This window comes from Oncorhynchus gorbuscha, linkage group LG25 (assembly GCF_021184085.1).
Source record: "Oncorhynchus gorbuscha isolate QuinsamMale2020 ecotype Even-year linkage group LG25, OgorEven_v1.0, whole genome shotgun sequence".
Classification (NCBI taxonomy): Eukaryota; Metazoa; Chordata; class Actinopteri; order Salmoniformes; family Salmonidae; genus Oncorhynchus; species Oncorhynchus gorbuscha.
In genome coordinates this window covers 26,461,873-26,474,737 of record NC_060197.1, presented here as the reverse complement: position 1 = coordinate 26,474,737, position 12,865 = coordinate 26,461,873, and the positions used below count along the sequence as shown (strand labels likewise).

The 12,865-nt window shown below is 39.9% G+C and overlaps 13 non-coding genes across 13 annotated transcripts; all 13 read right to left on the bottom strand.

Moving 5' to 3' along the window:
* Nucleotides 1-581: 581 nt before the first annotated feature.
* trnan-guu lies at nucleotides 582-654 on the bottom strand. The gene has a single exon. It is a non-coding gene; the product is annotated as a tRNA-Asn (tRNA).
* A 924-nt stretch (nucleotides 655-1,578) lies between these two features.
* Nucleotides 1,579-1,652, bottom strand: trnan-guu. The gene has a single exon. It is a non-coding gene; the product is annotated as a tRNA-Asn (tRNA).
* An 872-nt stretch (nucleotides 1,653-2,524) lies between these two features.
* On the bottom strand, nucleotides 2,525-2,598 carry trnan-guu. The gene has a single exon. It is a non-coding gene; the product is annotated as a tRNA-Asn (tRNA).
* Nucleotides 2,599-3,510: 912 nt separating this feature from the next.
* On the bottom strand, nucleotides 3,511-3,584 carry trnan-guu. The gene has a single exon. It is a non-coding gene; the product is annotated as a tRNA-Asn (tRNA).
* Nucleotides 3,585-4,455: 871 nt separating this feature from the next.
* Nucleotides 4,456-4,529, bottom strand: trnan-guu. Its single transcript has one exon. It is a non-coding gene; the product is annotated as a tRNA-Asn (tRNA).
* Nucleotides 4,530-5,400: 871 nt separating this feature from the next.
* On the bottom strand, nucleotides 5,401-5,474 carry trnan-guu. The gene has a single exon. It is a non-coding gene; the product is annotated as a tRNA-Asn (tRNA).
* An 872-nt stretch (nucleotides 5,475-6,346) lies between these two features.
* Nucleotides 6,347-6,419, bottom strand: trnan-guu. The gene has a single exon. It is a non-coding gene; the product is annotated as a tRNA-Asn (tRNA).
* An 872-nt stretch (nucleotides 6,420-7,291) lies between these two features.
* Nucleotides 7,292-7,365, bottom strand: trnan-guu. Its single transcript has one exon. It is a non-coding gene; the product is annotated as a tRNA-Asn (tRNA).
* An 871-nt stretch (nucleotides 7,366-8,236) lies between these two features.
* Nucleotides 8,237-8,310, bottom strand: trnan-guu. The gene has a single exon. It is a non-coding gene; the product is annotated as a tRNA-Asn (tRNA).
* An 872-nt stretch (nucleotides 8,311-9,182) lies between these two features.
* trnan-guu lies at nucleotides 9,183-9,256 on the bottom strand. Its single transcript has one exon. It is a non-coding gene; the product is annotated as a tRNA-Asn (tRNA).
* Nucleotides 9,257-10,127: 871 nt separating this feature from the next.
* Nucleotides 10,128-10,201, bottom strand: trnan-guu. The gene has a single exon. It is a non-coding gene; the product is annotated as a tRNA-Asn (tRNA).
* An 871-nt stretch (nucleotides 10,202-11,072) lies between these two features.
* On the bottom strand, nucleotides 11,073-11,146 carry trnan-guu. Its single transcript has one exon. It is a non-coding gene; the product is annotated as a tRNA-Asn (tRNA).
* An 872-nt stretch (nucleotides 11,147-12,018) lies between these two features.
* trnan-guu lies at nucleotides 12,019-12,092 on the bottom strand. Its single transcript has one exon. It is a non-coding gene; the product is annotated as a tRNA-Asn (tRNA).
* Nucleotides 12,093-12,865: the final 773 nt, after the last annotated feature.

Genomic DNA, 12,865 nt, shown 5'->3' with positions numbered 1-12,865 from the left:
ATATATTTTAAACAACTGCATTTTCACAAATGTAATATATAATCGCCAAGGCCATTCAAAATAATAAGGGGACTGACTCTGGAAGAATGATGAAGTGGCTAGTCACTTTCATGGCGTATAGGCGTACATACACACACAAACACACTGGACAAACATTGTCCTTCTCGCGAGATAAATATAAATGCTAAGGTTATTCATGCCAGATTGACATCATTTACGTTGTCATACTATCCAGATTAATAAGAATAAATTATATGTTCCTTGGAGAACACAGAATGATCAAGCTATTGAGTAACAGAAGATCAGAGACCATTGACAGCCATTTTACCAGTAGGTATAGCAACTTGTCATCTTTCATGTTCAACAACACACCAATCACATGTGACAACAGGAAACACAGCAGGTCAAAAGCAAGCTTACTGTAAGGCCAGGAAGGTCTTCCATATCACTAGAAACAGAAGGACAGCATCCTGGGTGGGCTCAAATCACCAACTTTTAAATTAAGAGTCAAACTCACCAACCAATTGCACCACAGAGACTTGTCATATCCACATCATGGAGCACAACAAACTGAGAACTGTCGTCCCTGGGTGGGCTCGAACCACCAACCTTTAGATTAACAGTCTAACGCTAAACCAATTGCGCCACAGAGACTTGTGGTGTATTTGACCCTGACGCTTGATCGCTGGCCATTTGTGCTCTCATCCAACTGTACATGGAGTTTACGAAACAACAACACTTTGTTCCAATGGTTGTGTTAACGTGCATCGAAGGTGCAGCAACATTTTCAAGGAAGTAGACCTGTAGTTTTCTAATATTTGTTAGCTTTTTGAATGGCCTTAAAAGGGCAAAAATGTAGCGCAATGTTCGTCAGCGCAACATTATATTGAAAGGCATCTGGCAGGAGTAAATTCAGCCACAATCTCAAATATATTCTGATAAATATATATTTTAAACAACTGCATTTTCACAAATGTAATATATAATCGCCAAGCCCATTCAAAATAATAAGGGGACTGACTCTGAAGAATGATCAAAACACAAATCAAATCAAATTTATTTATATAGATGAAGTGGCTGTCACTGATTCATGGCTAGTCACTTTCATGGCGTATAGGCGTACATACACACACAAACACACTGGACAAACATTGTCCTTCTCGCGAGATAAATATAAATGCTAAGGTTATTCATGCCAGATTGACATCATTTACGTTGTCATACTATCCAGATTAATAAGAATAAATTATATGTTCCTTGGAGAACACAGAATGATCAAGCTATTGAGTAACAGAAGATCAGAGACCATTGACAGCCATTTTACCAGTAGGTATAGCAACTTGTCATCTTTCATGTTCAACAACACCCCAATCACATGTGACAACAGGAAACACAGCAGGTCAAAAGCAAGCTTACTGTAAGGCCAGGAAGGTCTTCCATATCACTAGAAACAGAGAGACAGCATTCCTGGGTGGGCTCAAATCACCAACTTTTAAATTAAGAGTCAAACTCACCAACCAATTGCACCACAGAGACTTGTCATATCCACATCATGGAGCACAACAAACTGAGAACTGTCGTCCCTGGGTGGGCTCGAACCACCAACCTTTAGATTAACAGTCTAACGCGCTAACCAATTGCGCCACAGAGACTTGTGGTGTATTTGACCCTGACGCTTGATCGCTGGCCATTTGTGCTCTCATCCAACTGTACATGGAGTTTACGAAACAACAACACTTTGTTCCAATGGTTGTGTTAACGTGCATCGAAGGTGCAGCAACATTTTCAAGGAAGTAGACCTGTAGTTTTCTAATATTTGTTAGCTTTTTGAATGGCCTTAAAAGGGCAAAAATGTAGCGCAATGTTCGTCAGCGCAACATTATATTGAAAGGCATCTGGCAGGAGTAAATTCAGCCACAATCTCAAATATATTCTGATAAATATATATTTTAAACAACTGCATTTTTCACAAATGTAATATATAATCGCCAAGGCCATTCAAAATAATAAGGGGACTGACTCTGGAAGAATGATGAAGTGGCTAGTCACTTTCATGGCGTATAGGCGTACATACACACACAAACACACTGGACAAACATTGTCCTTCTCGCGAGATAAATATAAATGCTAAGGTTATTCATGCCAGATTGACATCATTTACGTTGTCATACTATCCAGATTAATAAGAATAAATTATATGTTCCTTGGAGAACACAGAATGATCAAGCTATTGAGTAACAGAAGATCAGAGACCATTGACAGCCATTTTACCAGTAGGTATAGCAACTTGTCATCTTTCATGTTCAACAACACACCAATCACATGTGACAACAGGAAACACAGCAGGTCAAAAGCAAGCTTACTGTAAGGCCAGGAAGGTCTTCCATATCACTAGAAACAGAGAGACAGCATCCTGGGTGGGCTCAAATCACCAACTTTTAAATTAAGAGTCAAACTCACCAACCAATTGCACCACAGAGACTTGTCATATCCACATCATGGAGCACAACAAACTGAGAACTGTCGTCCCTGGGTGGGCTCGAACCACCAACCTTTAGATTAACAGTCTAACGCGCTAACCAATTGCGCCACAGAGACTTGTGGTGTATTTGACCCTGACGCTTGATCGCTGGCCATTTGTGCTCTCATCCAACTGTACATGGAGTTTACGAAACAACAACACTTTGTTCCAATGGTTGTGTTAACGTGCATCGAAGGTGCAGCAACATTTTCAAGGAAGTAGACCTGTAGTTTTCTAATATTTGTTAGCTTTTTGAATGGCCTTAAAAGGGCAAAAATGTAGCGCAATGTTCGTCAGCGCAACATTATATTGAAAGGCATCTGGCAGGAGTAAATTCAGCCACAATCTCAAATATATTCTGATAAATATATATTTTAAACAACTGCATTTTCACAAATGTAATATATAATCGCCAAGCCCATTCAAAATAATAAGGGGACTGACTCTGGAAGAATGACCAAATCAAAATAATAAGGGGACTGACTCTGGAAGAATGATGAAGTGGCTAGTCACTTTCATGGCGTATAGGCGTACATACACACACAAACACACTGGACAAACATTGTCCTTCTCGCGAGATAAATATAAATGCTAAGGTTATTCATGCCAGATTGACATCATTTACGTTGTCATACTATCCAGATTAATAAGAATAAATTATATGTTCCTTGGAGAACACAGAATGATCAAGCTATTGAGTAACAGAAGATCAGAGACCATTGACAGCCATTTTACCAGTAGGTATAGCAACTTGTCATCTTTCATGTTCAACAACACACCAATCACATGTGACAACAGGAAACACAGCAGGTCAAAAGCAAGCTTACTGTAAGGCCAGGAAGGTCTTCCATATCACTAGAAACAGAGAGACAGCATTCCTGGGTGGGCTCAAATCACCAACTTTTAAATTAAGAGTCAAACTCACCAACCAATTGCACCACAGAGACTTGTCATATCCACATCATGGAGCACAACAAACTGAGAACTGTCGTCCCTGGGTGGGCTCGAACCACCAACCTTTAGATTAACAGTCTAACGCGCTAACCAATTGCGCCACAGAGACTTGTGGTGTATTTGACCCTGACGCTTGATCGCTGGCCATTTGTGCTCTCATCCAACTGTACATGGAGTTTACGAAACAACAACACTTTGTTCCAATGGTTGTGTTAACGTGCATCGAAGGTGCAGCAACATTTTCAAGGAAGTAGACCTGTAGTTTTCTAATATTTGTTAGCTTTTTGAATGGCCTTAAAAGGGCAAAAATGTAGCGCAATGTTCGTCAGCGCAACATTATATTGAAAGGCATCTGGCAGGAGTAAATTCAGCCACAATCTCAAATATATTCTGATAAATATATATTTTAAACAACTGCATTTTCACAAATGTAATATATAATCGCCAAGGCCATTCAAAATAATAAGGGGACTGACTCTGGAAGAATGATGAAGTGGCTAGTCACTTTCATGGCGTATAGGCGTACATACACACACAAACACACTGGACAAACATTGTCCTTCTCGCGAGATAAATATAAATGCTAAGGTTATTCATGCCAGATTGACATCATTTACGTTGTCATACTATCCAGATTAATAAGAATAAATTATATGTTCCTTGGAGAACACAGAATGATCAAGCTATTGAGTAACAGAAGATCAGAGACCATTGACAGCCATTTTACCAGTAGGTATAGCAACTTGTCATCTTTCATGTTCAACAACACACCAATCACATGTGACAACAGGAAACACAGCAGGTCAAAAGCAAGCTTACTGTAAGGCCAGGAAGGTCTTCCATATCACTGGAAACAGAAAGACAGCATCCTGGGTGGGCTCAAATCACCAACTTTTAAATTAAGAGTCAAACTCACCAACCAATTGCACCACAGAGACTTGTCATATCCACATCATGGAGCACAACAAACTGAGAACTGTCGTCCCTGGGTGGGCTCGAACCACCAACCTTTAGATTAACAGTCTAACGCGCTAACCAATTGCGCCACAGAGACTTGTGGTGTATTTGACCCTGACGCTTGATCGCTGGCCATTTGTGCTCTCATCCAACTGTACATGGAGTTTACGAAACAACAACACTTTGTTCCAATGGTTGTGTTAACGTGCATCGAAGGTGCAGCAACATTTTCAAGGAAGTAGACCTGTAGTTTTCTAATATTTGTTAGCTTTTTGAATGGCCTTAAAAGGGCAAAAATGTAGCGCAATGTTCGTCAGCGCAACATTATATTGAAAGGCATCTGGCAGGAGTAAATTCAGCCACAATCTCAAATATATTCTGATAAATATATATTTTAAACAACTGCATTTTCACAAATGTAATATATAATCGCCAAGGCCATTCAAAATAATAAGGGGACTGACTCTGGAAGAATGATGAAGTGGCTAGTCACTTTCATGGCGTATAGGCGTACATACACACACAAACACACTGGACAAACATTGTCCTTCTCGCGAGATAAATATAAATGCTAAGGTTATTCATGCCAGATTGACATCATTTACGTTGTCATACTATCCAGATTAATAAGAATAAATTATATGTTCCTTGGAGAACACAGAATGATCAAGCTATTGAGTAACAGAAGATCAGAGACCATTGACAGCCATTTTACCAGTAGGTATAGCAACTTGTCATCTTTCATGTTCAACAACACACCAATCACATGTGACAACAGGAAACACAGCAGGTCAAAAGCAAGCTTACTGTAAGGCCAGGAAGGTCTTCCATATCACTAGAAACAGAAAGACAGCATCCTGGGTGGGCTCAAATCACCAACTTTTAAATTAAGAGTCAAACTCACCAACCAATTGCACCACAGAGACTTGTCATATCCACATCATGGAGCACAACAAACTGAGAACTGTCGTCCCTGGGTGGGCTCGAACCACCAACCTTTAGATTAACAGTCTAACGCGCTAACCAATTGCGCCACAGAGACTTGTGGTGTATTTGACCCTGACGCTTGATCGCTGGCCATTTGTGCTCTCATCCAACTGTACATGGAGTTTACGAAACAACAACACTTTGTTCCAATGGTTGTGTTAACGTGCATCGAAGGTGCAGCAACATTTTCAAGGAAGTAGACCTGTAGTTTTCTAATATTTGTTAGCTTTTTGAATGGCCTTAAAAGGGCAAAAATGTAGCGCAATGTTCGTCAGCGCAACATTATATTGAAAGGCATCTGGCAGGAGTAAATTCAGCCACAATCTCAAATATATTCTGATAAATATATATTTTAAACAACTGCATTTTCACAAATGTAATATATAATCGCCAAGGCCATTCAAAATAATAAGGGGACTGACTCTGGAAGAATGATGAAGTGGCTAGTCACTTTCATGGCGTATAGGCGTACATATACACACAAACACACTGGACAAACATTGTCCTTCTCGCGAGATAAATATAAATGCTAAGGTTATTCATGCCAGATTGACATCATTTACGTTGTCATACTATCCAGATTAATAAGAATAAATTATATGTTCCTTGGAGAACACAGAATGATCAAGCTATTGAGTAACAGAAGATCAGAGACCATTGACAGCCATTTTACCAGTAGGTATAGCAACTTGTCATCTTTCATGTTCAACAACACACCAATCACATGTGACAACAGGAAACACAGCAGGTCAAAAGCAAGCTTACTGTAAGGCCAGGAAGGTCTTCCATATCACTGGAAACAGAAAGACAGCATCACTGGGTGGGCTCAAATCACCAACTTTTAAATTAAGAGTCAAACTCACCAACCAATTGCACCACAGAGACTTGTCATATCCACATCATGGAGCACAACAAACTGAGAACTGTCGTCCCTGGGTGGGCTCGAACCACCAACCTTTAGATTAACAGTCTACGCGCTAACCAATTGCGCCACAGAGACTTGTGGTGTATTTGACCCTGACGCTTGATCGCTGGCCATTTGTGCTCTCATCCAACTGTACATGGAGTTTACGAAACAACAACACTTTGTTCCAATGGTTGTGTTAACGTGCATCGAAGGTGCAGCAACATTTTCAAGGAAGTAGACCTGTAGTTTTCTAATATTTGTTAGCTTTTTGAATGGCCTTAAAAGGGCAAAAATGTAGCGCAATGTTCGTCAGCGCAACATTATATTGAAAGGCATCTGGCAGGAGTAAATTCAGCCACAATCTCAAATATATTCTGATAAATATATATTTTAAACAACTGCATTTTCACAAATGTAATATATAATCGCCAAGGCCATTCAAAATAATAAGGGGACTGACTCTGGAAGAATGATGAAGTGGCTAGTCACTTTCATGGCGTATAGGCGTACATACACACACAAACACACTGGACAAACATTGTCCTTCTCGCGAGATAAATATAAATGCTAAGGTTATTCATGCCAGATTGACATCATTTACGTTGTCATACTATCCAGATTAATAAGAATAAATTATATGTTCCTTGGAGAACACAGAATGATCAAGCTATTGAGTAACAGAAGATCAGAGACCATTGACAGCCATTTTACCAGTAGGTATAGCAACTTGTCATCTTTCATGTTCAACAACACACCAATCACATGTGACAACAGGAAACACAGCAGGTCAAAAGCAAGCTTACTGTAAGGCCAGGAAGGTCTTCCATATCACTAGAAACAGAGAGACAGCATTCCTGGGTGGGCTCAAATCACCAACTTTTAAATTAAGAGTCAAACTCACCAACCAATTGCACCACAGAGACTTGTCATATCCACATCATGGAGCACAACAAACTGAGAACTGTCGTCCCTGGGTGGGCTCGAACCACCAACCTTTAGATTAACAGTCTAACGCGCTAACCAATTGCGCCACAGAGACTTGTGGTGTATTTGACCCTGACGCTTGATCGCTGGCCATTTGTGCTCTCATCCAACTGTACATGGAGTTTACGAAACAACAACACTTTGTTCCAATGGTTGTGTTAACGTGCATCGAAGGTGCAGCAACATTTTCAAGGAAGTAGACCTGTAGTTTTCTAATATTTGTTAGCTTTTTGAATGGCCTTAAAAGGGCAAAAATGTAGCGCAATGTTCGTCAGCGCAACATTATATTGAAAGGCATCTGGCAGGAGTAAATTCAGCCACAATCTCAAATATATTCTGATAAATATATATTTTAAACAACTGCATTTTCACAAATGTAATATATAATCGCCAAGGCCATTCAAAATAATAAGGGGACTGACTCTGGAAGAATGATGAAGTGGCTAGTCACTTTCATGGCGTATAGGCGTACATACACACACAAACACACTGGACAAACATTGTCCTTCTCGCGAGATAAATATAAATGCTAAGGTTATTCATGCCAGATTGACATCATTTACGTTGTCATACTATCCAGTTAATAAGAATAAATTATATGTTCCTTGGAGAACACAGAATGATCAAGCTATTGAGTAACAGAAGATCAGAGACCATTGACAGCCATTTTACCAGTAGGTATAGCAACTTGTCATCTTTCATGTTCAACAACACACCAATCACATGTGACAACAGGAAACACAGCAGGTCAAAAGCAAGCTTACTGTAAGGCCAGGAAGGTCTTCCATATCACTAGAAACAGAGAGACAGCATTCCTGGGTGGGCTCAAATCACCAACTTTTAAATTAAGAGTCAAACTCACCAACCAATTGCACCACAGAGACTTGTCATATCCACATCATGGAGCACAACAAACTGAGAACTGTCGTCCCTGGGTGGGCTCGAACCACCAACCTTTAGATTAACAGTCTAACGCGCTAACCAATTGCGCCACAGAGACTTGTGGTGTATTTGACCCTGACGCTTGATCGCTGGCCATTTGTGCTCTCATCCAACTGTACATGGAGTTTACGAAACAACAACACTTTGTTCCAATGGTTGTGTTAACGTGCATCGAAGGTGCAGCAACATTTTCAAGGAAGTAGACCTGTAGTTTTCTAATATTTGTTAGCTTTTTGAATGGCCTTAAAAGGGCAAAAATGTAGCGCAATGTTCGTCAGCGCAACATTATATTGAAAGGCATCTGGCAGGAGTAAATTCAGCCACAATCTCAAATATATTCTGATAAATATATATTTTAAACAACTGCATTTTCACAAATGTAATATATAATCGCCAAGGCCATTCAAAATAATAAGGGGACTGACTCTGGAAGAATGATGAAGTGGCTAGTCACTTTCATGGCGTATAGGCGTACATACACACACAAACACACTGGACAAACATTGTCCTTCTCGCGAGATAAATATAAATGCTAAGGTTATTCATGCCAGATTGACATCATTTACGTTGTCATACTATCCAGATTAATAAGAATAAATTATATGTTCCTTGGAGAACACAGAATGATCAAGCTATTGAGTAACAGAAGATCAGAGACCATTGACAGCCATTTTACCAGTAGGTATAGCAACTTGTCATCTTTCATGTTCAACAACACACCAATCACATGTGACAACAGGAAACACAGCAGGTCAAAAGCAAGCTTACTGTAAGGCCAGGAAGGTCTTCCATATCACTAGAAACAGAAAGACAGCATTCCTGGGTGGGCTCAAATCACCAACTTTTAAATTAAGAGTCAAACTCACCAACCAATTGCACCACAGAGACTTGTCATATCCACATCATGGAGCACAACAAACTGAGAACTGTCGTCCCTGGGTGGGCTCGAACCACCAACCTTTAGATTAACAGTCTAACGCGCTAACCAATTGCGCCACAGAGACTTGTGGTGTATTTGACCCTGACGCTTGATCGCTGGCCATTTGTGCTCTCATCCAACTGTACATGGAGTTTACGAAACAACAACACTTTGTTCCAATGGTTGTGTTAACGTGCATCGAAGGTGCAGCAACATTTTCAAGGAAGTAGACCTGTAGTTTTCTAATATTTGTTAGCTTTTTGAATGGCCTTAAAAGGGCAAAAATGTAGCGCAATGTTCGTCAGCGCAACATTATATTGAAAGGCATCTGGCAGGAGTAAATTCAGCCACAATCTCAAATATATTCTGATAAATATATATTTTAAACAACTGCATTTTCACAAATGTAATATATAATCGCCAAGCCATTCAAAATAATAAGGGGACTGACTCTGGAAGAATGATGAAGTGGCTAGTCACTTTCATGGCGTATAGGCGTACATACACACACAAACACACTGGACAAACATTGTCCTTCTCGCGAGATAAATATAAATGCTAAGGTTATTCATGCCAGATTGACATCATTTACGTTGTCATACTATCCAGATTAATAAGAATAAATTATATGTTCCTTGGAGAACACAGAATGATCAAGCTATTGAGTAACAGAAGATCAGAGACCATTGACAGCCATTTTACCAGTAGGTATAGCAACTTGTCATCTTTCATGTTCAACAACACACCAATCACATGTGACAACAGGAAACACAGCAGGTCAAAAGCAAGCTTACTGTAAGGCCAGGAAGGTCTTCCATATCACTAGAAACAGAGAGACAGCATTCCTGGGTGGGCTCAAATCACCAACTTTTAAATTAAGAGTCAAACTCACCAACCAATTGCACCACAGAGACTTGTCATATCCACATCATGGAGCACAACAAACTGAGAACTGTCGTCCCTGGGTGGGCTCGAACCACCAACCTTTAGATTAACAGTCTAACGCGCTAACCAATTGCGCCACAGAGACTTGTGGTGTATTTGACCCTGACGCTTGATCGCTGGCCATTTGTGCTCTCATCCAACTGTACATGGAGTTTACGAAACAACAACACTTTGTTCCAATGGTTGTGTTAACGTGCATCGAAGGTGCAGCAACATTTTCAAGGAAGTAGACCTGTAGTTTTCTAATATTTGTTAGCTTTTTGAATGGCCTTAAAAGGGCAAAAATGTAGCGCAATGTTCGTCAGCGCAACATTATATTGAAAGGCATCTGGCAGGAGTAAATTCAGCCACAATCTCAAATATATTCTGATAAATATATATTTTAAACAACTGCATTTTCACAAATGTAATATATAATCGCCAAGGCCATTCAAAATAATAAGGGGACTGACTCTGGAAGAATGATGAAGTGGCTAGTCACTTTCATGGCGTATAGGCGTACATACACACACAAACACACTGGACAAACATTGTCCTTCTCGCGAGATAAATATAAATGCTAAGGTTATTCATGCCAGATTGACATCATTTACGTTGTCATACTATCCAGATTAATAAGAATAAATTATATGTTCCTTGGAGAACACAGAATGATCAAGCTATTGAGTAACAGAAGATCAGAGACCATTGACAGCCATTTTACCAGTAGGTATAGCAACTTGTCATCTTTCATGTTCAACAACACACCAATCACATGTGACAACAGGAAACACAGCAGGTCAAAAGCAAGCTTACTGTAAGGCCAGGAAGGTCTTCCATATCACTAGAAACAGAAAGACAGCATCCTGGGTGGGCTCAAATCACCAACTTTTAAATTAAGAGTCAAACTCACCAACCAATTGCACCACAGAGACTTGTCATATCCACATCATGGAGCACAACAAACTGAGAACTGTCGTCCCTGGGTGGGCTCGAACCACCAACCTTTAGATTAACAGTCTAACGCGCTAACCAATTGCGCCACAGAGACTTGTGGTGTATTTGACCCTGACGCTTGATCGCTGGCCATTTGTGCTCTCATCCAACTGTACATGGAGTTTACGAAACAACAACACTTTGTTCCAATGGTTGTGTTAACGTGCATCGAAGGTGCAGCAACATTTTCAAGGAAGTAGACCTGTAGTTTTCTAATATTTGTTAGCTTTTTGAATGGCCTTAAAAGGGCAAAAATGTAGCGCAATGTTCGTCAGCGCAACATTATATTGAAAGGCATCTGGCAGGAGTAAATTCAGCCACAATCTCAAATATATTCTGATAAATATATATTTTAAACAACTGCATTTTCACAAATGTAATATATAATCGCCAAGGCCATTCAAAATAATAAGGGGACTGACTCTGGAAGAATGATGAAGTGGCTAGTCACTTTCATGGCGTATAGGCGTACATACACACACAAACACACTGGACAAACATTGTCCTTCTCGCGAGATAAATATAAATGCTAAGGTTATTCATGCCAGATTGACATCATTTACGTTGTCATACTATCCAGATTAATAAGAATAAATTATATGTTCCTTGGAGAACACAGAATGATCAAGCTATTGAGTAACAGAAGATCAGAGACCATTGACAGCCATTTTACCAGTAGGTATAGCAACTTGTCATCTTTCATGTTCAACAACACCCCAATCACATGTGACAACAGGAAACACAGCAGGTCAAAAGCAAGCTTACTGTAAGGCCAGGAAGGTCTTCCATATCACTAGAAACAGAGAGACAGCATTCCTGGGTGGGCTCAAATCACCAACTTTTAAATTAAGAGTCAAACTCACCAACCAATTGCACCACAGAGACTTGTCATATCCACATCATGGAGCACAACAAACTGAGAACTGTCGTCCCTGGGTGGGCTCGAACCACCAACCTTTAGATTAACAGTCTAACGCGCTAACCAATTGCGCCACAGAGACTTGTGGTGTATTTGACCCTGACGCTTGATCGCTGGCCATTTGTGCTCTCATCCAACTGTACATGGAGTTTACGAAACAACAACACTTTGTTCCAATGGTTGTGTTAACGTGCATCGAAGGTGCAGCAACATTTTCAAGGAAGTAGACCTGTAGTTTTCTAATATTTGTTAGCTTTTTGAATGGCCTTAAAAGGGCAAAAATGTAGCGCAATGTTCGTCAGCGCAACATTATATTGAAAGGCATCTGGCAGGAGTAAATTCAGCCACAATCTCAAATATATTCTGATAAATATATATTTTAAACAACTGCATTTTCACAAATGTAATATATAATCGCCAAGGCCATTCAAAATAATAAGGGGACTGACTCTGGAAGAATGATGAAGTGGCTAGTCACTTTCATGGCGTATAGGCGTACATACACACACAAACACACTGGACAAACATTGTCCTTCTCGCGAGATAAATATAAATGCTAAGGTTATTCATGCCAGATTGACATCATTTACGTTGTCATACTATCCAGATTAATAAGAATAAATTATATGTTCCTTGGAGAACACAGAATGATCAAGCTATTGAGTAACAGAAGATCAGAGACCATTGACAGCCATTTTACCAGTAGGTATAGCAACTTGTCATCTTTCATGTTCAACAACACACCAATCACATGTGACAACAGGAAACACAGCAGGTCAAAAGCAAGCTTACTGTAAGGCCAGGAAGGTCTTCCATATCACTAGAAACAGAGAGACAGCATTCCTGGGTGGGCTC